Genomic DNA, 27,010 nt, shown 5'->3' on the forward strand with positions numbered 1-27,010 from the left:
TTCCTAGATGGGCCTGCTACTACTTTTTTTTTCTCTGCAAATCAGCATCAGAAAAACAGTAAAAATTACACATATCAATGCTCAAGGAGAAACCTTCTAGCTTATACTTTTCAAAAATTTTGATTTGTGAAGTCGTTTGATTATGAACAGAATAAGAGGCCTCATTTTTTTTCCTATTAAATCTCACCGATGATGAGATATGTGTATAGATTAGATGACTCAGAATACCCTTAACTTTGTAATGATAGCCACAAATTCTATTTGTTTTCACATATTGATCCTGACTTTGCATTAGCATCTTCACAGGGTTTAATGTCACTTTACCTGTTTACTGAGTTAGAACTCAGATGGAAATATTTACAGGATTAATTATTAGTTTTATTTCTGATTTTCATGGATTTTATTATCCTGAGAAAAATACATTAATAGAGCTCTTTGCTTATTTTGTCATAAGTATCCAAATTTCTATTGATGTGTTAAAAAGCAAGGAAATATAATAAATATAAAGCCTCTTCCTCATAACAACATTAACAAGAATTCATAAATATCTTGTCCATATGTGTATATCTATAAATCTATATAGTTTTTGAGACCAAATGACTGTTAATATTGAAGCTTTCAAACATATGTAATTCTAATTTGGGAAAAATAATTAAAATCAGAGGTGTTCCTTGAAGCATTTCTAGTCTGTGGTAATAGCCTAGTTCTTGGTCAATGATAAATTGAGCTGATTGTGAAAACTTAGCTCAAAATCCAGGGAAATCTGAGAATATCCAAAACTCTTCATCTTCTACAGTTGTAGAATCCCCAAATCCCATACTAACTATGCAATTTTAGTCTACAGTCACACATCACTCCTGGGGCTACCTTAGAGGAAAATAATTCAGATATATTAATAAGTACATATTTAATTAATTAAATTCTAGTTTGACCTAACAACGTTAAAGTGGGCACTGTATATCAATAGGGATAGCTAGGTTCTGTTGTGGTAAAAAAATGAGAAATTACCTCTGGCTTAGAAAACCAGAACTCAATTTCTAGCTTATATATACCATGTCTTTTTTCATACCTTAGCTGCAGTGATTCTCCCATGTTTTATTTACTCCAGAATCCACCCTGAAACAGCAAACTGTAACTAGATGGACGGATAAAAATAAACATGGCAAAGCATCCACCCATCTTTAAAACTTCTGCTCAGAGGTGGCATCCATCACTATGCCTGACGTCAGTGGAACGGAAAAGTGGGACCACCATGTCTTGGAAATGCAGCACTTATTGGTAAACAATATATACTATGTTATAGACACATGTAGCACCATATCCCACTGGAGTATTTATGGATTCGACTCACAAAAGGAAATCCAAATCTGCCTTTTAAAACACTGATTATCTGATCCTCGAAAGTGTTTAATCAGCCTCTCTTCTTGTCCCAGTTTCCAGAAAGCGATTTCAACAGGTTTGGGGGCATACGTTCAGGGCCTGTGCCCCTTCACGGCATGTGTGTTGAGTTGTTATGGTGTAGCTGGTATCTACATGGGCTCTGAGGCTACACTCCTTGGGTTCACATACTAGCTTTGCACTAACCAGTTGGGTCCTAGGTCACTTAAGACAATCTCTTTTTGAACTAATTGCCTCTTTAACAAACTGTGAATAATAATAGTTTCTACCTCCCTCAAAAGATTGTGGTGAAGATTAAATAGATAGGCCTGCAAGGTGTTTAGAAAAGTGCCTAATATCTATTAAGTGTTCTTTAGTGTTATATACTTAAAGTTTTTAACTTTTGGTTTACACAAACATGCATGACTTCAACATCTGTGTTTCTTACACGTGAATAGCCATATAGATCCATCAGTTGAGTACATCAGATATTCAAAAGTGATTCATACTATATATAGCTTTTTGAAAAATATTTTTCTACCTCAATTATTGTAAAACAAGCTGTATTATTCTTAAAAATATTTTTAAAATTTTAAAAAAAATTTAAAAATATGTAGGTGTGATAGCGTTGATGGACACACTATAAATATTTGGTGAATGAAGTCTTACTTTCTTCCTTCATGTCAAGGAAAAAGTTTTTTTTAAATACATTTTTTAGTATTAAGGACATCACTGATAATGAAAAAATAATAACAGGTGGCATTATTTAAAATGTACTAAGGTATGACTCAGTCATCATGGTAAAGCATTATTGTACCTTATATAAACATGACTGTAATTCGATGTTTTAAATTCTAGGTAGTATGAACCCTAATTTATAAATGAGACCACTGAGGCTTGAAAAGCACAGCAATTAGTGCCACAATGCAGGGCAGTGTGTGTCACAAGAATGGAATTTATTGCAGAAAGCCTGACCTGGAGCTTGTGCTCTATTCACTACATTTACCTTTGCATATTATTTCATCATAAAGTTAAAACTTTAAAACTTATAGAACAAAATGTGATCACAAATATTTGTGACTTGACTGTGACAGATATTTTTAAATTAGAAAAAGTAAAGTTATAAAATTACAAATTAAATAAACTCTATCAAAATTTAAAACGTAAAGAAAAATCTCTCTGAAAGACATTGTTCAGAAAATATAAATGCAAACCACAGCCTGACAGAAAATATTTGCAAAAAAAATGTGATGAAAGGCTTGTATTTGAAATACAAATAATTCCTAAAAATAAGAAAACAAATGAATGAAATAGTTGAATTGATTTGTACAGATTCTTCTCCAAAGAACATATACAAGTTGCAAATAAACACATGAAATGATGAACAACAAGGAGTCACTATGAAGAGGGAAGAAAAATCCACACCTCTCTATACCCATCAGAATGGCCAAAATTAAAAAAGCCTGACAATACCAAGTGTGGACAAGAATGTGAAGCAAATGAATAGCACATAGATTACTTATGGGAATGCAAAGTAGTACAGCTATGTTGGAATATATTTTGCAGTTTTTACAAATTTAAAATTCACTTGCCATACACCACAGTAATTGTATCCCTAGGTATTTACCCAAGAGAAATGACAGCATATGTCCCCACAAAACTTATATGCAAATGTTCACAGTATCTGTATTCATCATTCCTTAAAACCGGAAAGAGTCCAGATGTCTATTATATCCGTGGATAAACAAACTATGGCATCTCCATAGGATAGAATATTTCCCAGCAGTGAAACTGAGTGAGTCACTGATATATGCGACAACATGGATGAATTGCAAAAGCACTATGCTGAATAAACAAGCCAGGCACAAAAGAGGACACTATTTGAACTGCTTATATGTAGTTCTGGAAAAGCCAATGCTGGAGGGATAGAAATGAGATCAGTAGTTACCCACAGCTGTGGATGGGGAAGGAGATGCAGTACAAAACTAAAGATAGGCATACGAAACTTTTCAAAGTGATGAGAATGTCCTGTTATATTTTAATGTATTGTCTCTCTCTCTATATATACATCTATGTATATATATATATATATATATATATATATGGACTCACACATATATTTGCCAAAACTTAATAAATTGCACACTTAAAATAGATTTTTAATTATATATACATTATATTTCAGGAAAAGTCATATTTTATAAGTAAATTGATATAACATTTAAACAAAGATCACACATTTAAATAATTTTATATATCATATTATCCTGAAATAAAATTAAATGAAATGAAAAAATATACAATTAATAGATCATTTTATATGTGACTTTTCATTATTGGCAATCTATGGTGTTTCAATAATTCCCAATTCTTATTTTATAGAAATAAATAAGAAAAAAAGCTCTGGTTAGTTGCGATTAAGAATTTTACCATTGGTCTGCCTAATTCTGGATCTATTTTTCCCTCTTATTATCCATACTTTGTGAAATTTTGAGGAGGCTTTACCACCTTGTTTTATTTCTAATAGGCTGAATTAGCCATCATCCCAGGATATTCTTACTTCTTTTTAATAGAGCAATTACTCTTCCAGCGTTCTAAAATGAATGCTTGTTGCCTATCACTGAAAATCAGGAAATTCCTTCTCTTTAGTTTTCTGCATCCTGCCACTTTCTGACTCTAAGCACTCTTTTTGTACAACGCCCAGCTGTCTCTGCATTCTGTTTGCACTGCAGGACTGTGGAGAGTTTTCTATTTACTTCTTTCTTAGGAAGAGAATCTTTCATACTGAGTCTGTCCTTCAAAAGGACTCAGTAGAATCATGAATAATATGAATCTTTCTACATAATATTAGATGCTCCCTTGCAGTACTCTTTATTTCACATTCATTGTCATATTTTAAAGTTTTCTTTTTTGTATATTTAACCTATTTGATAGTAAGAATAAGTTAGTTACTATTTCTCAGTTTAATTACTTCCAAATAAACGTCTGGCTGTATAGTGTATTTTGCAATTCATTTTTTACTGAATCTTCCTAAAACTTGTGGTACGTATCTCAAATATTATTTCAGAAATATTTAATCCATCTTTACCGTTGTTTCATAATTGTATCATGTTGCATAAATTTTACAGCATTTTGCCATATTAAGAAGATCAAAACCACTTTTACTTTTTTAAAATGTCTATAATTGTACTCTACAATGATCAATAGATTTATTCTGTTCAATCAACAATGATTAATAAGTTTATTCTGCTGAGTCTAAAATTTTTAACAATAACCAGTTTCCCACCTTTAAGTAATACTATTTATAATGCCAAAAATAATGGTATAGAATTTCTTACTAAATGTCTAGACTTGTATAATCGCAGAATCATTCATTTAAGGTTTAATCTAAACCATTCCAATAATTTGATTGGTTACATCTATCAGATCTATCATCTCTAACCACGCAATAAAATATGTGCTTGTGTGCTGAAGTGTTTAGGGATATATCAGCCATAGTATAAAATGAGCTCCGGTAAATTAATAATAAAATAACGGATAATTTCAAAATGATATGAATAGTGATAATTCTAGTTAAATAAAAGTGTCTCTTTTTTGTCTCATTAATTATGAAGATCTTTAGTCATGGTAATGCTATATTTAAAGAATTTAAGATTCAAGACTGTGCCACAGCCTTCAACTATTCTTTTAATAATTTAAACATTTTTACTTGTTAAACTCAAAGCCTGATAAATATTTGTAAAGCTTCATTTACACCACAGCGATCATAAAATGCAAGTGTTTAGTTCATCATTGTCTATTAACTTTCAATAAAGTAACTGAATTTTGCTTCAATTTGAGTACATAACTGTGATATTAAAAAAATTCAGACTTCTGAATCACATTTTAAAGTTAAAGTAATTGTATAATAATTTAAAAGATATGTTAAAGGACACAATTACACATTTATAGAGTAGCTACTAATCCTCCTGATAAGTCTTTGTTCGTCTGCGTGTGAATTTCTCTCATAGCGCTAATTACCATGCATAGCAAATTTGACATTGTAGATTAGTTAACTTCTAGATAATATTTTATAGGTGTTTCTTGTATAAATTAATCTTGCTTACAGTTAACTGCTTAGGACACTCCATTTATGTGCAGGAGATCTTAGCAAGATGTCAAAGGAATTTATTAGTATTTATTACTATTATCTTGCATAGATGTTTTGCTAAAGACAAATTACATTATTCTAATTTAGGTTAAAAAATTAAAAATCAAAGGATGGGAGTTTAGAACATTAGAACAAGGGAAAATTAGGAAATGTAAAATAAAAAACATTTTGACATGGGGTGATTAAAATGGAAAAAATATTTGTAAGATTGGTTTTAAAACAAATTTTACAGTCACAGTTGATATGTTTTAATGTCACCTGTGAAATGTATGCAAACATTCTACCTAAGACTTAAGTCGAGATATTATAATGGTAATACAAGACTTACTATACAACAAATATTTTATTCTATGTTTCTACTAAATTTTTAAGATTATATATTTAATAGACTATATATTAGACTATAATAGATTATATATTTAATATATTTATTTAATATATTTACATAGACTTTTTTGTTGTAAATTTCCTTCTCAGAACTGCTTTTGCTGCATCCAAAATTTGGCATGTTATGTTTTCATTTTGGTTCTTTTAAAGATAGTTTTTGATTTTCATCCTGATTTTTTCTTTGACCCATTGGTTTTTATACACATGTGGAAGAAGAACAATGGATTCCATCTCACAATATATACAAAAATCATGTCAAAATGGATTAAAGATCTGAATTATAATGATTAATTAAATTAAAACATCATATATATAATTAAGGTCTTTATTATGGTCTTTGTAATATTACTTATTTCTAAGTATCTTTGTAGCCATTTTCAATGAAATTTTTTTCATTTATTTTTGGACAGTTCATTGTTAGTGTATACAAATGCTACTAATTTTTGTGTGCAGATTTTGTATCCTGCAAATTTACTATTTGTTTATTAGATCTAACAGTTTTATTGGTGGCATTTTAATGGCATTCTATATATATTGCCTTGTCAGTAAATGACAGTTTCACTACTTCCTTTTCTATTTGAATGCCTTTTATATCTTTCTCCTGCCTAATTGTTCTAGCAATGGTATCTAGTACTACGTGGCACAAAAGAGGTAAGAATGGGCCTTCTTTTCTTGTTCTTGATATCAGAGGAACAGCTTTCAATTTTTCACCATTAACTGAGGATTTGTCATACGTAGCTTTTATTATATTGAGGTACATTCTTTCTATGCCTAATTTTTGAAAGTTTTTATCATAAAAATGCGAATTTTGTCAAATATTATTTTCTGCTTCTGTTGAGATGATTAATGATTTTTACCCTACATGGTGTTAATGTGCTACATCACAGCTATTGATTTGCATATCCTGAACTATCCTTGCATCCCAGGAATAAATCACACTTGGTCATAGTGAGTGACCTACTGTTGAGGATTTTTGCATCTGTGTTTATTAAGGTTGTAGTGCCTTGTCTGGTTATAGTATCTGGATAATGCTATACTTGTATAATGAGCTTGGAAATATTCCCTCCTCTTCAATTTTTTGAAAGAGTTTGTGAAGGATTGGCGTTAATTCTTTTAAAAATTTTTGGAAGTATTCACCAGTGAAGTCATCTGGTTCTGGGCTTTTATCTCTTGAAATATCTTAAATTACCAATTCAATCTATTTGCTAGTTATAGGTTTATTCAGTTTTTTATTTCTTCATGATTCAATCTTGTTAGGTTGTGTATGTCTAGGAATTTATCCATTTATTTTACGTAATCTAATTTGTTAGTGTATAATTGTCCATTGCAATCTCTTATGATCCTTTGTAGCTCTGTGGTTTCAGCTGAAATATCTTCTTTTCATTTCTGATTGTATTTATCTCTTCTCTTTTTTTGTCTTGTTAGTCTAGCTAAAGGTTTATCAATTTTGTTTGTTTTTCACAAAGATAACTCCTAGTTTCATTGATTTACTGATTTTCTAGTATCTATATCATTCTTTTCTTTTCTGAACGTTATTATTTCCTTCTCCCAGCTAATTGCACTTTGTATTAGTTCCTTGAGGGCTAACATTAGGTTGTTTGTTTAAAACTTTTCTTTTCTTTACTTAGACTTTTTTTTTTTTTTTTTTTTTTTTTTTTTTTTTTGTAAATTTTCCTCTTAGAACTGCTTTTCCTGCATCCAAAATTTGGCATGTTATGTTTTCATGTTGTTTTTTCAAAGATAGTTTTTGATTTTCATCTTGATCTTTTCTTTGACCCATTGGTTTTTATACACATGTGGAAGAAGAAAAATGGGCTCTATCTCACAATATATACAAAAATCATGTCAAAATGGATTAAAGATCTGAAACTATAAAAGTAGTAGAAGAATATATAGGAGAAAAACTGTATGACATTGGCCTGGAGACTAATATTTTGGATTTGACCCCAAAAATTTCCCAATGGAAGCAAAAATAGACAAATGAAATTACATCAAACTGAAAAGCATTTACACAGCAAAGAAAATAATTACCGGGGTGAAGGCAGAACTTATGAAATAAGAAAAAAATGCCAAATTATATACCTGACAAGAAGTTAATATCCAAAATATATATTAATTTTACTATAACTTGTAAGCTATAATTATACATATTTGTATGTTAAAAGTAGATGTTATGATATATGTATACAAAGTTGAATAATTAAATCACATTAATCAAGTTATCTATTACCTCATATACTTTTTTTTGGTGGACAGGACATTTGAAATTAATGTGTTAGAAAGTTAGAAATTTCCAGTATACTATTAGTAATTATAGACACTGCGCTCTACAATCTGTCTAAAAAAATTTTTTTCCTGTTTAACACTATTTTTTTGTTTGCAAGAGGATCTCACTCTGATGCCCAGGGTGGAGTGCAGTGGCTCAATCTTGGCTCACTGCAGCCTCTACCACCCTGACACAAGCAATCCTCCCAATTTAGTCTCCTGGATTGGGATGATTAGTATTGTTAAAATGCTCCTAGTACCCAAAGCAATCTACAGATTCAATGCAGTTCCAATAAAAATAGCAAAGACAATCTTCACAGAAATAGAAAACAATGAAAATATGTGGTTAATCTTAATAAAACATTTTGAATGAGAAATAAAAGAAAAAGGAATAAGTGGAACAAACAGAAAATAAATTGAATAGAGAAGATCTAAACCTAATGAAAATAAAAATATATTCATTATGAATAGCATAAATATAATACAAATTTAACAGTATTTTTCCTTCTCTTTAAATAGCTATGTGTCAAGATGAGATCAACACTGATAAATTATTCCTTTACATTTATATTAATACCTTTAAAGAAAAAAAAATTCCAAACTTAAAAGTTCCCCAAAAAAAGATAATGACAGATGTTCCCACATATTTTAGAAGGGAGGTATTATAATATTTGTAACAAAACCTGCCAAGGAAATTACATTAACGAAAACTACATGCTCATAAGTCTATTTTGCTATAAATTCCAAACCAAAAATTCTAAGGAAAATAATCACATACAGTGTATACAAAATGGATGTTGTATCATGGTCAGTATGATTTGTTTTAAGCATGTAATGTTTTTAACAGAGACAATCAGGATAATTTGCAATGAACAGGATATAGAAAAAAAAGATCATCTTAGTAAAAGCAGAATAAGAAATTAATGATTTCAAAATGTTTTATTCTAAAATTTTTCAACTGACACGGAATAAAATAGAACTTCATTAAACTGAAATACAGTGTCTAAAATATAGGTAAGATTATAATCAGTGCGAAAATACTGAGTGGTTTTCTTTGTTCAGAAAAACTATGATAATTGCAATCATCATGTCCACTTGGCACAGTATTGCAGGTCATAGCCAAAACAAAAAGCCAAGAAAAAAAAATGATACATTTTGTGGCCTACTGATATAATTGAATATTACACTAAAATTAAAAAAAAACACTGAACTACTGATATAGCATTAACATGAATAAATCTCACTGATAATACTGAGCAAGAGAAGCCAGGAAAAATGAGAATATACATTATTATTTTGTTAATATTATGTTCAGGAGCAAGCAATTCTACTCCATAATGGTGGACACCAAAATAGTATTTGAATTTCCAGGAAGGGGTTAACTAGGAGAGAATAAAAATGAATCTCTTGCATTGATAGTAACGTGCTGTATAGTTGAGGGCTACATTGATGAAATTACATGTAAAATTATACTCTATCAAACTTGTATTATGTTTATCTTCTCATTTGAGTTTTTGTATTGATGTCTCATAGCAGCATACATCTCCAAACATTTTTTGTTTGTTTTATAGTAATAATGGCATAGTTTCCCATTGTAAAAACATAGAGGAGGTAAGAATATGGGAGTGAGGAGGAAAACAGCTAGGGCCATGAATAGCAGTCTCGTGTCAAAATGAGACTAAAGAGGATTGTTATTGAATAGCGATAGTAAGAAAAGGCTCTTAAATTGCCAAGATTCTATCCTGTAAATAGTACTTAAAGAAAAACCATAATATGACACTATAGTTAATGTTTTGCAGTGCAAGTTTAAAAATGTCTAACGGTTTTTGAAAATTAGTTATGTATATGGAAATCAATGATGTATCATAATTCTTTTAGGCACTCAGGCTAAAGACGTTAAGCTTTCATCTAGCGCACATCTATGTATTAATAAATATTTCTTTCCTATCCAGGACCAAAGACTCCTAAGGCTGTACAAAGTTTTTAAACGATTGTTGTAAAGGGCAAAATGGATGGTTAGACAACAGAAAATGCTCTCCTGGAAAAATAATTCCTCTCGCAGTTGCAGTTTGATGAGAGGTTTCTCTTCTCGTATCTGTAAGCACTGCTGGCAATAGAAAATAAAACAACATTCTTCCTTCAGAACAGTTTTTGTGTAGGAGAGTCAGGGGGAGAGAATTAAGGTCTACTGTTGAGAGATTCTCTAGCACATCTTAAATATCCAGGAGGCTTAGTAAAGCTTCAGATAAGTATGCCATTATCATTCAAGATGATAAATCTGAGCTAAATTTAACTTCCTAGCTTTCGGGCTACCCTTATTATTAAAGAACTTTCAGAGTTTTAAACATGAATATATATACCCTTATTATTAAGGAACTCTCAAGGCTTTAAATGTGTATTTATAAATAAACACACATATACGTATCTATGTCATATATATGTATATATATGCACTATTTTGAATACCTTTGCAATGTTAGTTTGTATAGTTTTTTTCTGTTATGTAAGCAGCATATATTTAGAATATTTTGCTTATATAAATTCAATGTAGATATTAGTCTGAACAGAACTCTAACTAAGACATTAAATACTTGTCAGCATGCCAGGTATGGATAGCTGTAAGGTTAGTGAGGTAGAGTGAATAAGTATACAATGAACCATAAAGCATCTATTATAGATATACTATACTGAGGCAGATATATTTTAGGCCTAAAGGATAACACAAAATGTTTTCTAGTGCATCTCAATTACAATGAGCATATCTTGAAGCTCTGAAAAGTCTTAGTGAGCTGGACCCTCTTAGATGCTGTGGGGGAGTCAGTGCTGCAGGATTGAGTTGCACTTTCTCTGTGCCCTGAATACGAATACTCGACATTTTGCTATTTTTAGAGAGTTTTGTTCTCATTTAATTAAGTATACATTGTACTGTGTATTTCAGTCTTGCATACATTTTTCTTGATTATTAAAGTATATTTTTAAGGGATATGAAGGGTGACACCACAGGAATTTAAACACGTTTTGATCTTTGCATGGAAATTTAAATTTTTTCAAAGATTCTTTTTTTCCAATGTGACTATTTTTTATTATACATTTATATGAGAACTTTATTCAGAAATGTAAATGTGAGTGGAATAAATGAAAAATGTATGACAATTTTTTCTTTCAAATTAAGATATCAGAAGGAAATCAGATGTTTTAGAGTATAAAGTCATGTAGAAATCTTAATGTTCAGCATCTTACTTTTCAGGCAATAAATATGAGGTGCAGGAAACAGCACTCAGAGAATATGCAACTTGTATTAGCACCTAGTCCTACTATATATAATTGGTTCCTAGAGACAGTAGAACTGCCTTTAATTCAACTGTGGATGGAACCAAGATTCGTGGCTTTTACTACAATTCAATCATTACCAACCATGGCTCATTTTAAGAAATTCAAATTTTATTTAGATTCAGGGCGTATGTGTGCACAGTTTTTATATCATGTGATACTGAGGTTTGGAGTACAAATTAACCCATCACCCAGGTAGTGAGCATAGTACCCAGTAGGTAGTTTATCAGCGCTTGCTCTCCTCTAGTAGTAACCAGCGTCTACTGTTTCCATCTTTTTATTCACATGTACCCAGTGTTTAGCCCTCAGTTATAAGTGAGAACATGCAGTATTTGGTTTTCTGTTACTTTGCTTGGGATGATGGCTTCCAGCTGCAGCCATGTTTCTCCAAAGAATATATATATATATATATATATGTATAGAATATATATATGTTAAATATATGTATTTATGACTGTCTTGTATTCCATGGTGAATATGCACCACATTTTCTTTAGTCAATCTACTACTGATGGGCACTAAGGTTAATTTCATTTCTTTTTCAGTCAATCTACTACTGATGGGCACTAAGGTTAATTTCATTTCTTTATTATTGTGAGTAGTGCTGCAGTGAACATACGTAATACATGTATGTGTCTTTTTGGTAGAACAATTTATTTTCCTTTGTGTATATATCCAGTATTGGGATCGCTGAGTAAAACATTAGCTCTCTTTTGGTTCTTTGAGAAATTTTCTAAATGCTTTTCACAGTGGCTGAACTAATTTACATTTCCACCAACATTATGTAAACACTCCTTTTTATCCGCGGCCTAGCCAGCACTTTTTATTTTTGACTTTGATGTGAAGCCATTCTGATTCGTGTGAGATAATATCTCACTGTAATTTTGATTTGCATTTCTCTGATGATTGTGTTATGTTGAGCATTTTCATGTTTGTTAACCACTTATATAGCTTCTTTTGAGAAGTAACTGTTCATGTCCTTTGTCCACTTTTTAATATACTATTTATTTTACTTGTTGAGCTGTTTAAGTTCCTTGGAGATTTTGGATAATTAGACCTTTGTTAGATGTATAGTTTGTGAATAATTTCTCCCATTCTATAGGTTGTCTGATTACTCTGTTGATTGCTTCTTTTGCTGTGCAGAAGCTCTTTAGTTTAATTAGGTCCCACTTATCAATTTTTGGTTTTGATGCAATTTCTTTTGAGGGTTTAGTCTTGAATTCTTTGCAAAAGTTCATGTCCAGAATGGTACTCTGTCTGTTTTCTTCTGTGATTTTTATAGCTTGAGATCTTACATTTAAATATTTAATTCATATTGAGTTAATTTTTGTACATGGTAAAAGGTAGCAGATTCAACACTAGTCTTATCAAACTATCAACAGCATTTTTCATGGATTTAGAAAAAAAATTCTAAAATTTATATGGAACCAAAGAGGAGCCAGAATAGCCAAAGCAATCCTAAGCAAAAAACATAGCCAGGGGCATCACATTACCAGATTTCAAACTATACCATAAGGCTACAGTACCCACAATAGCATGGTCCTGGTACAAAAACAGACTTACAGACCAGTGAAACAGAATATGTTACTGAAACACCAGAGGATCAGTCTCGGTCCTGCTGCTTGCCACACAGAAAGCCAATTGTTGAGACAATGATTATTGCCAAGGAAGAAGGCTTCAATCATGTGCTACACCTGAGGAGACAGGAAATCAGTCTCAAATCCGTCTCTGTGATGTCTAAAATTAGAAGTTTATCTCCTAATGCTATCCCTCCGCCCTCCCCCCACCGCACAACAGTCCCCGGTGTGTGATGTTCCCCTTCCTGTGTCCATGTGTTCTCATTGTTCAATTCCCACCTATGAGTGAGAACATGCGGTGTTTGGTTTTTTGTCCTTGCGATAGTTTGCTGAGAATGATGGTTTCCAGCTTCATCCATGTCCCTACAAAGGACATGAACTCATCATTTTTTATGGCTTCATAGTATTCCATGGTGTATATGTGCCACATTTTCTTAATCCAGTCTATCATTGTTGGACATTTGGGTTGGTTCCAAGTCTTTGCTACTGTGAATAGTGCCACAATAAACATATGTGTGCATGTGTCTTTATAGCAGCATGATTTATAATCCTTTGGGTATGTACCCAGTAATGGGATGGCTGGGCCAAATGGTATTTCTAGTTCTAGATCCCTGAGGAATCACCACACTGACTTCCACAATGGTTGAACTAGTTTACAGTCCCACCAACAGTGTAAAAGTGTTCCTGTTTCTCCATATCCTCTCCAGCACCTGTTGTTTCCTGACTTTTTAATGATCGCCATTCTAACTGGTGTGAGATGGTATCCCATTGTGGTTTTGATTTGCATTTCTCTGATGGCCAGTGACCTAATGCTAAATGACGAGTTAATTGGTGCAGCGCACCAACATGGCACATGTATACATATGTAACAAACCTGCACGTTGTGCACATGTACCCTAAAACTTAAAGTATAATAATAATAAAAAATAAAATAAAATAAAATAAAATAAAATAAAATTAGAAGTTTATACAGCAGGGAAGAAACCTAACAATGTGTAGAAAAACAGGAACTGGGATTATACTGTATAAGAATAGATTTGTGTGGGTGTGCATCTTGGTGTGAGTACCTGTGTTTGAGTGTTTCTTAATAGGAGAACCTGGTTACTTTGGGAAGCAATACAAGAGCATAGTAGAAAGAAATGGCACCAGATTGACTGACAAAATCCTGTGTCACAATTTGTAAGTTACTTCACTTCTCTCATTTAAAATATTCTTTATTGTAAAATGAGAATGAAAATATCCCAATTAATATTTTTGTTATTAAGGCCAATAAAAAGAATGGGCAAGGATTTCATGACTAATACACCAAAAGCAATTGCAACAAAAGCCAAAATTGACATACGGAATCTAATTAAACTAAAGAGCTTCTGCAGAGAAAAAGAAACTATCAACACTGTGAACAGACAACCCACAGAATGGAAGAAAATTTTTTGCAAACTATGCCTCCTACAAAGGTCTAATATCCAGCACCTACAAGGCACTTAAAGAAATTTACAAGAAAAAAATAAACACATTAAAATTGGGCAAAGGACGTGAACATACAATTTGCAAAAGAAGATATAGATATGGCCAACACTCATGAAAAACAGCTCAACATCTTCTGATTATTAAAGAAATGCAACTGAAAACCACAGTGAGATACCATCACACACCACTCAGAATCACTGTTATTCAAAAGTCAGGAAATAACAGATACTGGTAAGGCTGCAGAGAAAAATAAATGCTTATACATCTTTGGTGGGAATGTAAATTAGTTAAACCATTGTGGAAGAGAATGTGGCGATTCCTCAAAGACCTAGAAACAGAAATACCATTTGACCCAGCAATCCCATTACTGGGTATACAACCAAAGGAATACATTGTTCTATAATAAAGACATATACAGGTGTCTGTTTATTGCAGCACTATTCACAATAGCAAAGACATAGAATTAACCTAAATGCCCATCAATGATAGATAGAGTAAAGAAAATGTTGTTCTTATACACTATGGAAAACCATGCAGCCATTAAAAAAGAGCAAATCATGTCCTTTGCAGGAACTTGGATGGAGCCAGTGGCCAGTATCCCTAGCAAAGTGGTGCAGAAAAAGTAAAACAAATACTACATGTTCTCACTTATAAGTGAGAGCTAAATGATAACACATGAACATGTAGAGGGGAGCAACACAACACACACAGGAGCCGATCAGAGGGTGAAGGTAAAAGAGAGAGGATCAGGAAAAAAATAACTAATTGGTATTAGGCTTAAGACCTGGGTGGAAAAATAATTTGTACAACAAAACTCCACAACACAAGCACATACGTGTGTAACAAACCTGCACATGTACCCCCGAAGTGACAAGATTTTTTTTTTTTTACGAATGCCTGGGAAGTATTTACCTTGGTATCCTGAGTATGTCCACATTCCGAAACTGAATTATTTTTACCAGACAGCCTTGATAAACAATTTAAAAAATTGTAAAGGAGATTAGAAATTTTTCAGATATATTCAGCTAATCTTACTTTTTTACAAAAGCTCAAAATGTATAGAGAATTAGTCTTTTGATTTTTGTCCTTGATTGTTGTTCCCTTATTCACAGGTTAATCGACACTAAAGGTCTGCATACAAATTATCTACTATCCATTGCCATATTTGTGCAGCACAAAGTATACTCAAGGAAACCCAAAAAGCAGCAGCCCTATTCCCTACATTACTAGTATGGAACCTGTCAATGTCTAATTACTGGCCAAGAAATGCTTAGACAGAATATATATATTCTAACGTCTTCAAGATCTGAAAAGATAGATCAGAGAAAAACACATGTGTAACTCTGGATTATGTTCCTCCAAATGATGATAAAATGATACTATTGAAAAGCGTTATTTTCATAGAACCTAATTTTTCAGATGAGCAGAGCATTTTTAACTAAAGTTGAAAATTACATTCTCAAATACTGAAAATAATTTTATAACTGTATCGATAAATAGTCTTGGCAGAAAAATACAATTATTGACTATCTCCAATTCAAAAATATTCTTACTATCTTATTAGATAATTTTCTGATTTGTTCTCTGTTAAAGTGTGCTTGCCTATGAAATAAACATAAACTTTCTTATGGATTTCTATATGAGAGGGATGAATTTGCTTTTCAGAAGTGGCTCACTCAGTAAGTAGAAAAAATAATTAAAGAGTGAATTCAAATTCATAGATTTTTCTCCAGATTACAGCAACTTGATTATTTGATCTTCTTTAATTTCTTTTTATTCCACATTTGCATGTCTATCTTGAACTTGAGTAAAAATATTAAATGAAATATGTAACAAAAATATATGAATTTCCAATGTCAAAGTAATTATTAATAAACTAATTATAACCTGAGACAAAATAAACAATATATTAATGCTAAAATATTACAAGTTATATGACCAGATACTACATAATTCTGTTAGGACAATACATAAAAACAGTAATGTTTAGTATGTAATTATACTTATCAAGTACTTTATGACTTATAAAACTAATTCACTATTTAAAATATAATACAAAGAGGAAATAAAAGTACAATGGCCATCATACATTAATATCAAGCACAACTGTGGCTTTAAATACTCAAGGATATACTTTTACTTTTGAAACTAGAAAACAGAATGAAGGATATGAAATGTATTACCAGGGTCTACTAGATTTTATTTTCAGTAAAAATGATATTTAATATTTCTGTTGAAAAGAGAATGAGCTACTCATTATTCTCTTAATCTCATAGATGTATAGCCTTGAGGGAGAAAATTTTAAAAGTACATTGAAATGCAACGTTGAATTGTGATTAACGTCCTGTCCTGAGTCGCAACCTGCAAATGCCCCTGCTTTCTGCAAGAGTAACTTCCGATCCTGTGGGACTGTTAACTGAATCACAACTAGCAGGAAAGATTAAAAAAATGACCTTTCCTTGACAGTATATATGGTCATGTGCACAACGACATGAATTAAAAGTGACTAAATAAACAAACCTCACACATTTTTGTTGTTGTTGCAAACTTTTGAATGAAAAACAAGAAAAGAAAATGTTTGATGAACACGTGTCACACCTCAGTCTCTAAATTGATTTTTGGACTTGCACCGGGTACAAATATTGAGCTCATCCGATTTGACTTTATATATTCTTTAAAATTTTTATCACTTTATTTTAATTTCAATGGATTCTTTGGGGAAGCAAACAAATCCAAATATGCAATTGATCTTGTATCAGAATTTTGTATTTCTAATTAGTTTTATTCTCTTTTCTATCTTCTATTCATAATAAAAACTGTCACTTCTATTATTAACCATGTGCTCTATGTATTAATCTTAATATCTGTACTCTATTCTGCTCCAAGTGTACTGATGTGAGCAGGATGTGGGATATAGCCCAGAATCTAAGACTGCTTTTATAGTCCTGGATTACTAGCTAGACTTCCACAAGAGTTTAAAAATGAAATACTAACTTATTCCTATTATAAGAATGTTTTATGAATACTTCCTTTTATTTGATCAATAATTCTAGTTTAGTTTGCATCCAAATTTTAATGTTTCCTCTCACCCTGATACTGTGAATCGTATGCCCTATTTCGCTGATGTTTGCTACAGAAAAATAAGGGGAGATGATTGAAATTAGGCTATAGGTGCTGGAAATCCAATTTCTTTTTAAAGAGAAATATAACTTTGGGACCCCATGTTTTAACAATTACTCTTTCTTCTAGAGGAAGATAGATTATCAAGAACAACAGTTGTGGGTAGAAGAAGCAAGGGCAGGTCAAAATTGTAGCATTGTGGTATACAGATCAGATTTCTAGGTACTAATGCCTTCTAAAATTGCAAAGCATAATCACTTTATCCATACTAAATAAAACTCTCATTTTACTAGGTAAAAGGTGATAGCTGTGTAAATAATATATATATATTTTGAGGCAGGCACAGGGTGCTATTGACTCACACCAGCCTCAACCTTCCTGGCTTAAGCTATCCTCTCACCTCAGCCTCCCAAGTATCTAGGATGACAGGCACGTGCCACTGTGCCCAGCTAATTTTGTTTCTTTTCTTGTAGAGATATGATCTCTCTATGTTGCTCACGCTAGTCTCAAACTCCTGGGCTCAAGCAATCTTCCTGCCTCAGCCTCCCAAAGTGCTGGGATTACAGGCATGAGCCTCTGAGCCTGGTCCATGGTAAATCCTAATCACATGGAAATTTGAGCAATTAAGCAATATGCAGGTGAGAACACTTTCTTTGTAACACATACATAATATATATACATATATACACAATAAATATCTGTAGGTAACACATACATATATACAAGATAAAGGTGGCATTAATGATTGGTTCAAGACAAAATTTTTGAAAAATGATATTACAACTAACCCACCATTTGGAAATACATTAGGAACCAATATGACTTCAAGATGTTTTAGCAATTTAAATGTTAAAAAATGAAATCACACGAAAAAGAATATTCAAGTGAAAAGTTTATAAGTAAAATGCCCAAAGCAGAACTATCCAGGACAGGAAGGTATCCGGTAAATTGTTGACAGTGTCTCCTTCTTCATATGATGAGGCGATGCACCCACCATTGGCTGAGACTCCAACATTGACAGATCTTCCCTTTCTTGAGTGTTTCAGATTTCCTAGACCACATAGCTAATCTTGATTTATTATGTCAGGTTATGTGTAAAATGATTCACATTTGTTCACCTGTTGTATGTGGAAAAACCAAAATCTTCCTTCTCTTTGCTTTTACAATTCTGACTTCAAAGAGCATAAACTCCTTCCTGTTCCAAGCCTGCCCACATTTTCTGTTTTGGAATAAATGACAATCCTTCAGTGAGAAAATTATACATTATTTTATGTTGTTTGAAGAATGAGTATCAGTAGGAGATAGTTGATAAATGGTTAAAAATACGGATTCAAAGAGCCAGACTAGAAATATATTTGGGATCATAAATTAGAATTGACAGGGTTAAATTTCCTTTGTGAAATAATGTAGGGGAGTGTGTAGATAAATAACCAAAAAGGCTGTAGGTTCTAACTTTGAAGGACATTATTATGTAGAAAGCAAGAAAAGGAACAGAATCTCATGAAGAAAAACACAAAGAAATTACAGGTCTAGGAAGATTAAGAGAGTGTCAGAAAATGAAAAATGAGGAAGAGAAAATTTAAGAGTGAGTAACTATCATTGGCACAGGAAAGTGAGGGAGCATAACTATCGTTTCAATGGAGAATTCATTGGATTTTGTATTAGATGAGGGCATTAATGATGTTAACAGGAAAAATTTCAGTGGAGGAGCAGAGGGTAGAGGATAGATAGGTTGTAGTCAATGGAGAGAATTTGTTCTACTCCACTTCAGACTACAGCTTAAGTGTTCTGTTTTTGTTTGTTCAGAGAAGTGCATTTTAAGGGGTACTTAGAGACACAAGACCATGTACAGAGTACAACGATCATGATTTGGAATGATGAAAAATGCTTGCATTAAAAGAAAGAAAAATAGGAGAAGAATCTGAGGCTATTTCGGTTGGAGAAAAAAGACACTAGAGATCATGAATAGTTATCTAAAAATATTTGCAAGACTTTTACATGTAAGAAGAATTAGAGACATGTTTTTAAACATTCCCAGAAGAAAACATTAGAATCATTACTGTGAAATTAAAAACACATATTTGACTAAATAAAAAATATAATTAAGATGGAGCAAAATGTTTCCATTACTCCTCATTTCAATGGGCAGTTCTTATGTATTCCCCAAATAAAGCATAAGGAAAATAGTTTATTTAGAAATATACAGGAAAATACCTAAAAGCGAATATTTTTAATTGACAAAAATCATATACCTTTATTGTATAGGATATGATATCTTGAAATGTTTATACATTGTAAAATGCATAAATTGAACTAATTAACACATGAATTACCTCATATATTTATCATATTATTGTGTTGGGAACACTTAAAATCTACTGTCAGTCATTTTCAATAATACAAACTTCAGGTAGATGGAGGAATAAAGTTTAAGAGATCTATTCTGCTGTACAACCAAGTCACTATGATGAATAGCAAGACTCTTCTCTATGTTCATTGCTCTCTTCCACACTTCTGGAAGTGAAAATAACCTGCCATCTTTTTTTTCTTTTTTTTCTTGAGACGGAGTCTCCCTCTGTCACCCAGGCTGGAGTGCGGTGGCACAATCTCGACTCATTGCAACCTCCGCCTCCCAGGTTCAAGCAATTCTCCTGCCTCAGCCTCCCATGTAGCTGGGACTACAGGTGCCGGCCACCACGCCTGGCTAATATTCTTTTTGTATTTTTAGTAGAGATGAGGTTTCACCATGCTCACCAGGAAGGTCTCGATCTCCTGACCTCGTGATCCACCCGCCTCGGCCTCCCAAAGTGCTGGGATTGCAGGCGTGAGCCACCGCGCCCTTCCGTAACCTGCCATCACTTATAGAGGAAATTAACAGTCCTCAACTTCAAATGTCCAGAACATAAAGAATCCATATTACCACAGACAATATTGCAATGAAATAATATTCTTTTGCTGGCTTCCCGAGAATGTTTAATTTAGTATTATGGAGAAAGTACTATGTTGATAGGCTCCGGTATACACTTATATATGTGGATGTGAACATACACATTGCTAAGATGTTTTCTCTATCTTTATTATACATTTTATACTTTTATTATGTTATTACATATAGCATGTTGTCTTCTTTTCGGGGACTTTGTGCTGATTAGAAAAACAAAAATAAAAGAATATAATGCAATGCAATATATGTTATATTATCTGTATGGTTGCAAAACATTTATGAACAATGGAATTTCAATGATTTTTCCTGGAGATTGATGGGGAAGGCTTGTTTTTGATCTGGAAGAGATCAAAGAAAAAGTAAGCTTTAAAAAGTAATTTATGGATGGTAAGGGAGATTCTCAGCTATTTGGGAAGGAAATTTGAGCACGAGCAAAGACAGCGTTATGAAAGTCAGAGCAAGCTTAAAGAATTGAAAGTGGCTTGGAATGCCCAGAGCAAACCATGTGTGAAGGAAAGTATGTGTGATGAGGCTGAAAAACTCGGATGTGTCAGATTGTGAAGCCATAGAAGCCCTTCGGCCTTTAAGGTGTAAATATAAGATGAATACGAACTTTTAAAATAATGGTTAATTTTAATAAAAGTTAATAATATAAAGATTCTCAGTAACAGACATTGGGAAAATAATTTCTATACATAAAAGTACCTAACAATATATTCATTTCCTATTTAATCTCCAAATCATGACAAGCTGTACAATTAAAATTCAGCAAAGTAGTTTATACCTTTAGAACTGGTTTCAGTGGTTGGACTAACATTGTTTTATATGGTCTTTTTTTCTTAAGAAATCTTACATGGGAAGAAAAACAGAAGGACAACAGCAATTGAAACCGACATTTGTTATTAAGCTTAAACACAAATTAGTCACCCAAATAAACTGTGCAATTCATTGGTGGCACAATAATCATACTAATGACCCACAGTTGACGTCAATTATTATAAGTATATTACAAAGGCATTAACTTGCAAATTGCTGCCAGATTTATGAATTATCTAAGCAGATAGAATGCAATCTTATTAAACGTGCTAATGATGCTTTAAGTGGATAAGGAAAATCGGAAAATTCACCATGAAACACTAAGCTTTGGTAACACGGATTTTCTTTATCATAAGAAAATGGGTCCATGTTATTTTCAGTTGGCAACAATAAATTATTTCAAAATCAAAAGCAAAGAAAATATATACTTACTACTGCTCAGGCCCTTAAAAAAAGAATTAACACAGTTTCATGTATGCAAAACTCAATTATAAGTAGAAAAATCCATAAACATTTTAATGTATAGAATGATATGCATACATTCACTTTAACTATATTAAGATATGTTGCAAATAAAATTTCAATAAAGCAAACTTCACATTTAAATAAATCAACCTATTTATGAGGCTTGTAAAAAAAAGTCAATTACTTCCATGTAATTTGTGTAACAAAAAGTCATATTGTTATTTTATTTGAATTATAGTATTTAAATATGTGGTTTTATATACTGTGAATAAATTATTTTATGAATAATAGAAAATTTCATATGTGAATATTTATATAAGGAGACTAAAACCAAAGAAGAAAATGTATATAAAAAGAGCAAGGTGACTTTGGGAGGCTGAGGTGGGCAGATCACGAGGTCAGGAGATCAAGACCATCCTTGCTAACTCGGTGAAAGAGTGAGACCCTGTCTCAAAAAAAAAAAAAAAAAAAAAAAGATAGACAGGTGAATGAGCATCATTAAAAATTAACATCCAAATGCATATGTCCATTGAGAGCAATTTCTGAAACAGTAACTGCAGAGATTTTTAAATAAGCTTCTTAGGAACCTGGTATTTGATCACTGCTTGAAAATATACCTCCTATATATATTCATTTCAGTTCTGGATAATAGTCTCTATCCTATCTCTTTCTCAATGCAAATAAGTACAATATTTGGATTTTATTGGATTAAAAAAATCCTGTCTTTACATCTCCATATGGCTAATGTCCACCTGTATAATTCAAATTCTCACACTATTCTGATGTACTTAATTGAAAATAGATGATTGTTTCATAGGCCTAGGGAATTTCAGGAATTTTCCCGAAAGAGTATAGATGATATGATTTTATAAGTTAAAAACTGATAGCCATTTTTCAAAGCTGATTACTATTTCAAGCAAAGTTTCTAAAAAGTTTCTAATATATACTCAAAATTTTTCTTTGAGAATTGTTGTGCTTTCCTTGTTTTTTCTACATCTCAAATCAATGAATGTGAATTAACTTATATTTGTGATTTTTTTTCTAGCTGAGACAAATAAAAGTGTCAATTCCTTTATGGCTAACATATGAATTATAGCTTCAGTAATTACTTTTGTGGATACTTCATTTATATTATTGTATAATCTCTACAGAAATTATCCATCTTCTAGAAATCTGCACCACATAGCACCTTTAATTTATGTACCTACTTATATTACATTTGTTCCAAAACGTTTGCCTCTAGAAATCTGCATTCTAATAATCATTTAACTTAAAAACATATGTTTATGTGACAAGCCATATTTGGTTAGTAATGCAAATAACAACTAACACACTTTAAAAAGTAATTATAGGTAAAGTGTTAAATTATTTAAAATTTTAATAAGTGCACTAGTATTATTAACCAAATATTGAATTGTTTCTATATCTAGCACTGATATGCTAACACATGCTGGCACTCAAATTATGTGTAGAGTAAGTGAATGTATACATTTAACAAAGCAAATTCTTCTAACGAAGTCAGTCATGTTTTCTTTTTTGCAAAAATCCACGGAAAATAACATTCATTATTCCAGTCTGAGTTTTCTAAATCACATAAAATGGTAACTTTAAACCATAAATTAGAGGGAAATACTATTCCAAAACATCTTCATTTTAATATGCTTCTTTATTTTTGGCATTAACATTCATTTTCTTTATTCTGGCATATGAAAGCCCAGAGGGTGGCCATGCCTCATTGCCTTAACATATGCTGTTTCAGTTGCTGAAAAGAATATGAGGCAACAGATTAGAGGGAGGAAACACAGTTTCTACCCAGGTGTAATCAAAAGCATAAACTTGGAAAATCATGTTCAGATAAGGTATTTCGAATCTATGTGTCAGGATGAGGAGAGCTCATTTAAAAAGTGATCTCAACTCTTGTTGATTAAATGCCTCTAGAAAATGAGTCTTTATTACACAGATGCTATGAAATGATTCCAGAAACCCTTAGACTTTACGATAAAGAAAAATTTAAAGCAGACTGTTGCAATGTAGTAAATTTTTAGTTTTCCCTGTTTAAATATTTTAATAAAATATGCCTAGAAGAAACTCTTACATTGCAAATGCCAGTATTACCTTAAAATAATACAGAGAAAAATCTGGACTTTTAAAAATAGGGTTTTTTAAAACATGAAATTAATTTAACAGACCTCAGAAAAGATAACTTCTCATTGCAATCTGTGAAGCAATGTTAAAATCAGAATCTGACAGAACTATACTTATGAGAATATAACATTGTCATTTCAGACTAACTCTTCTGCTGGAAAAGAAACAAAAAATGAGCAAGCTGAACAAATATTATAAGAAAATATTTTGAACCAACACTGAACCAGGCAAGCGGTGATGATATGAGAGGTCATGACCCAGAGACAAAGGAAGGAGCAGAGATATGCCTGCAAACTCAAAAGCTGCTTTTCCCAAGGAAGGATTTTGTTTACCCAAAAGCCGTGCAAGGAAAGCTAAAAAGGCTGAGTAGAGTGCTTGCAAATCTCCTGGGTCTGTGATGACAAAAGATGAAATTCAGAGCCCATTAAAGAAGAAACCTGTGAAATATGCCAGAATTAAAGTTAGGATTCTTGAAGGACTGCACATTAACAGTATGTGTAAATCAAAAAATAGAACAGCTCCCACAAAGAATTCAGCCCAGAATAAAAGTATATTTTATGTGTGGAACAAAATTAAATATATTAAAGTGAAATTTGACAGAATACAAAAGAGATATTCTGAAAACCCTAATAGCTATTGAAACATTTCACACATGTATCTCATGCGTTAATAGAAGCAGCCAAAAATATCATTATGGGGACTGGAAATGTAAACAATATGATTCAAAAAATTGACCAAATTGACATATATGGAATGCTAGTTGCAGTGAATACAGAATAGAAGGTCTTTCAGATGTGTTAGAATAGTCACCAAACTTAATCAGACGTAGGAGCATGAAGTTATTCTCCATAAATGTCAGCGAATCAAATGTACACATGTTGTGGTACCTGCTAACATATTAAAATATGTGGATGCTGTTTTAGTCATGGTAAGAAGGAAATACACTCAAATACATAAGGCAGATGGGAAGAAAGGCTAGAAATAAATGAACAAAACAACATCTTGAGAAGAGAGCAAAAAAAGCCTGGTTTCATCCAATGCATATATTATTGAAATAGAAAGCAGTATTCAATAGAGAATCAATAAAGCCAAATTGTAGTACTTTCACAAGATTAATAAACCTAATAAAACTATAATAAAACTGAGAAGTACATGGAGAGAAGGTAGAAATTATAAGCATCAAGGATGAAAAAATGGCCATTAGTAGTAGTTCTAGAGATAGTATAAAGATTAAAATAAGATGATCAGACAAGTTGATACTAATAACTTGGAATATTTGATTAAGTTGAAAAATTCCTTGAAAAATACAACCCCTAGTTTGACTCAAGAAGACAAAAATTATGATATCTCTTAAATAAATTGTATCCTAATGTAATCATCTTCCTACAGTGAAAATTCAAACTCAAAAAATTCACAAATGAATTTTCCAAATGCTGAAAGAAAAAATAGGTAACTTAAAAATTCTTTGAGATATTTTTAAAAAAGAAGAAACAATGTCCAACTATTTTATGAGACCAGAATAACATTTACAACAAAACATATAAAGACATGACTCAAAAGTTAAATTGAAAGGTAATATTTACTATAAACATATCTTCAAAAGTCATGAAAAAAACACTACCAAACTTGTTTCAGTAATATAAGTCAGCTTGTGAAAATTAGAGTTATTCATTATTCTGTCAGACTGAAAGAAAGCCACATGATCCTTTCAATTGCTTTACCATGGCATTTGATAAAGTCCAAGTATATAAGCATTCAAAAAATGTTTAACAAACTATGAATGACAGGAACTTACATCATCGGATAATGCCTGTAGTAAAAAAAAATAGCTGCAGACAAACCTCATGTTCATTCATGAAACTTTCCCCCTAAGAAATTAAGAATAAGAAAACATTGCTTTCTGTTAAAATTTAAAGGTGTTAGCTAGTTAAATAAGGAAAATAATGTAAGATCCAGAAAGTAAGTAATTAAAATATCATTTTTCCAGAATGTATAATTGTATAAGTTCAAAATTCAGAATCATCTACAGATAAATTAGAATTAATGACTTGCTGCCTTATGAAATAAAAGAACCATATATAACAAGTGAGTATATCTTTACAACAACCTTAGAATTTCCCACACTCAACAATTCAATTACAGAATATTATAAATTCCACTTATATCAAATCCTGTATTACCTTATGACATCAAGTATTAACTTTGCCACTCTATTTGACATTGCAAGCCACCAATCCATGTCTAGCAATTTTAACCTTCTGACTTTATTCTATTTTTATTTTCATAGCACACCTCTCTTTGTAACTAAATACATTATTTACTTATTTATTGTATATTTAATTTATTATCTGTTTTTCCCTAAGTTCCCTGTGGATGTGACTTATGCTTGTTTTATTCATTGTTGTATCTCATATGTGTAGATCTGTGTTTGGTACATAATAGGGACTCATTTCTGTAAGGGTTGTTTGACCTCATGGGATACCACCAATTCACTCCATTATCATTGCCACTCTTTAGGTCCTGAAAAGGTGAATTGAATTACGTGAATTGAATTACGTGTTATTAAAAACGTTTTTACAGGCTGACTCCCTACCTTCTTTTTCCCATCCTTTTATTTTCTATGTTGTGTTCAGAGTAAATTTCCTAATACAATCTTCATGAAATTATGGTCTCAGGACAATACAGTAAGTTGAAATAGAACAATGTTTCACTAACAATAAATAGAAAAAAGGTAAAGTACAAAAGCACGGTATTTAAAATACAAATTTGTAGAAGCAACAAGAGCCACATGAAATAAAATTTCAGAGTGAGAACCGAATTAATGAAATATCTTTCAAAATTCTAATGGCATTTTTCACAGAAATAGAAAAAAAATCTTAAAATTTCATATGAAACTGTAAAAGACCCCGAATAACCAAAGCAATCTTGAGAAAGAACAAAGTTGGGGACATAACACTTCATGATTTC

General features: G+C 31.8%; 1 protein-coding gene across 1 annotated transcript in view; it reads left to right on the forward strand.

Moving 5' to 3' along the window:
- Positions 1-26,623, forward strand: part of LOC134729224 (uncharacterized) — a 386,592-nt gene extending 359,969 nt beyond the window's left edge. The window contains exons 6-7 of the mRNA XM_063597284.1: positions 1,109-1,278; positions 24,185-26,623. The gene's annotated coding sequence lies outside the window, so the exon portion shown is untranslated. The remainder of the gene's footprint in view (positions 1-1,108; positions 1,279-24,184) is intronic.
- The last annotated feature ends 387 nt before the right edge of the window (positions 26,624-27,010 follow it).

This window comes from Pan paniscus, chromosome 17 (genome assembly GCF_029289425.2).
Source record: "Pan paniscus chromosome 17, NHGRI_mPanPan1-v2.0_pri, whole genome shotgun sequence".
Taxonomy (NCBI): Eukaryota; Metazoa; Chordata; class Mammalia; order Primates; family Hominidae; genus Pan; species Pan paniscus.